This window comes from Capsicum annuum, chromosome 4 (genome assembly GCF_002878395.1).
Source record: "Capsicum annuum cultivar UCD-10X-F1 chromosome 4, UCD10Xv1.1, whole genome shotgun sequence".
Classification (NCBI taxonomy): Eukaryota; Viridiplantae; Streptophyta; class Magnoliopsida; order Solanales; family Solanaceae; genus Capsicum; species Capsicum annuum.
In genome coordinates this window covers 193,078,331-193,081,276 of record NC_061114.1, presented here as the reverse complement: position 1 = coordinate 193,081,276, position 2,946 = coordinate 193,078,331, and positions in this window count along the sequence as shown.

Sequence of the window (2,946 nt, the reverse complement as noted above, 5' to 3'; positions counted from 1 at the left end):
CCTGGTATGCCTTCGGATCGTGATAGTGATTTTGCCATTGATGTTGAACCGGGCACTGAGCCCATCTCTATTCTTCCTTATAAGATGGCCCCAACCAAGCTGAAGGAATTAAAGGATCAGTTGTAAGAGTTATTGGATAAGGGATTTATCTGACCTAGTGTATCACCTTGGGGTGAGCTTGTCTTGTTTGTGAAAAAATAGATGGGTTTGTGCGAATATGTATATATTATCAATGATTGAACAAAGTGACTATCAAGAATAAGTATCCTCTTCCTTGTATTGATAATTCATTCAACAAACTTTAGGATGCTTTGGTGTTTTCAAAGATTGACTTGAGATATGGGTATTACCAGTTAAGGATTAGAGCTTTGAATTTTCCAAAGACAAATTTTCTGACTCAATACGATCATTATGAGTTCTTGGTCATGTCCTTTGGGTTGACCAATGCCCCAACCGCATTCATAGAGTTAATAAACCGGGCATTTCAACTATATTTTGACTCCTTTTTTATTGTTTTTATAGATGATATCTTGGTTTATTCTAAGAGTGAGGCCGATCATGAGGAGCATCTGCGGATTGTGCTTCAGAGATTGTGGGATGAGAAGTAGTATGATAAGTTCACCAAGTATGAGTTTTTGTTGGATTCAGTCTTTTTCTAGGGTCATGTGGTGACTAAGAAAGGTATTATTGTTCGTCCAACCAATATTGCAGCGGTTCGTAAATGGGCTAGTCTTACCACACCCACTGAGATTTAGAGTTTTGTTGGCTTATCAGGTTACTATAGGCATTTTGTTAAGGGTTTTTCATTTATTACAGTCCCATTGACCAAGTTGACTCAGAATAAGATTTCCTTTCAGTGGTCTGATGCTTGTGAGGCGAGCTTTTAAAATCTTAAGGATTTGTTGTCGTCAGCTCCTATCTTGACCTTGCCCAAGGAAGTTGTGGGTTTTACCATCTTTTATAATACTTTAGTTATTTGGTTGGGTGTTGTTTAGATGCAGGAGGGTAAGGTGATTGTGTATGCTTCTCATTAATTAAAGCCCCATAAGAAGAATCACCTTACCCATGATTTGGAATTGTGTATGGTTGTTTTTGCTTTGAAGTTCTGGAGGTACTACTTGTATAGAGTCTATTGTGAGATTTTCTTGGATCATCGTAGCCTTATGTATTTCTTCACCCAATGAGATCTTAATATGAGACATCTTAATTGTCTTGAGTCTCTTAAGGATTATGACTTGACTATTCTCTATCATCCCGGCATGGCTAATATGGTTATGGATGCCTTGAGCCAAAAATCAACTAGCATGGGTAGCTTGGCGCATCTTTTGACTCAGGAGAGGTTATTAACCTTAGAGGTTCAGTCTTTAGCTAACTAGATGGTTAGGCTTGATATTTCAATGCTTAGGTGTGTTTTAGCATTCATAGAGGCTAGGTCTTATTTGGTGGAACAAATTCGAGCTCATTTAATAATGTGGGATTGAGGTTGATTCGAGATAAGGTGTTAAGTGGTGAGGCTAAGGAAGCCTCACTTGATTTAGATGGTGTTTTGAGGATTTGAGGCCGAGTTTATGCACTGAGAGTAGGTGATTGGATTAGGTTGATTTTGGAGGAGGCGCATTATTCCAGGCATTCCATTCATCTAGGCGTGCCTAACCCTTTGTTTGGATGGTTGTTTTCCATGGTGTGGTATGGTATAGTTTTTAAGATAATCCATGTTTGTTTTTATTGTTTCTTAAAATGTATGGTATGGTATGGTTTAATTTCATGATTTGATAACCATGAAAACCCCCCATTTTATGTAACCATCAATTTGATGGTATCCCATGGTTTGCTTATTTTTTTTCCAATTATACCCCTTCTTACTTAATGTTATATAATCTTATTTTATCCTTCACCTTATATTATTTAACTCCACGTCCTACTCCGACCCCCAACCCCACCAGCCTCCCCCGTTCGACCCCACCCATTTTCTTAAAAAAATATTTCAAAAACTTGTTCTTATTTCACCTTATATTATTTAATTCCACCTACTACTCCGACCCCCAACTCCACCAGCCTTCCCCGTTCGACCTGACCCCACCCCCACCCTTTTTATAAAAAAATATTTCAAAAACTTTTTCTTCTTTGACCCTCATCCCCAAACCACCTCCTCATCTACTAGCCCCTCCCCCCTCACCAATTTCTTTTTTATTTTTAAAATTTATTTTTTAATCCTTACACCACCCCCACCCTCCTACTAGTCCCCCCCCCTCTCCGCGTACACACACAAAAAAGACATATTTTTTTAGAACTTTTTTCTTACCCCTATCCGGACCCCCTACTCCACTACCCCCACCCACAAATATTTCTTTTAAAAAAATTAATTTTTTTAACTCCACCATCCTTTATCATATACATTTTTATTATTTTGTGTTAAATATATACAAATATTTTTTTAAAAATAAATTCTACTTCGGTTATGAACACAAGAAAATAAGTAAGAAACAATTTATTTTCTTGAAAAATAGTTTTATTTCGGATTCCATACCGAACAAACCCGTAGCATACACAAAAAATGCATACAAATTTTATACTTGTGTCGGTGTCACGTCTCAAAACATCAAAAAGAAATGAAATTTGTTACTGTAAAAAATAAATCTGGTTATATTTATTTGATCTACTATTTTATTGACTTTGTTAGAATTTACATGAACTTAAAAACTTAATATATCTATATGACATAATTATGATAAATTAAAAAGATGAAAATTATTTTATTAATAATTATTGATAAATTTAATATTTATAATAATTAAGGGCATTTTAGTAAACTTACCATTTACAATACAGTACCATATTATCAAACCAAACAATAAAACTATCATTAAATAATAGTGAACAATACAGCCTATCCGAACATTGTATTGTACTATACTGTACTTTACTATACCATACCATACAGTACCA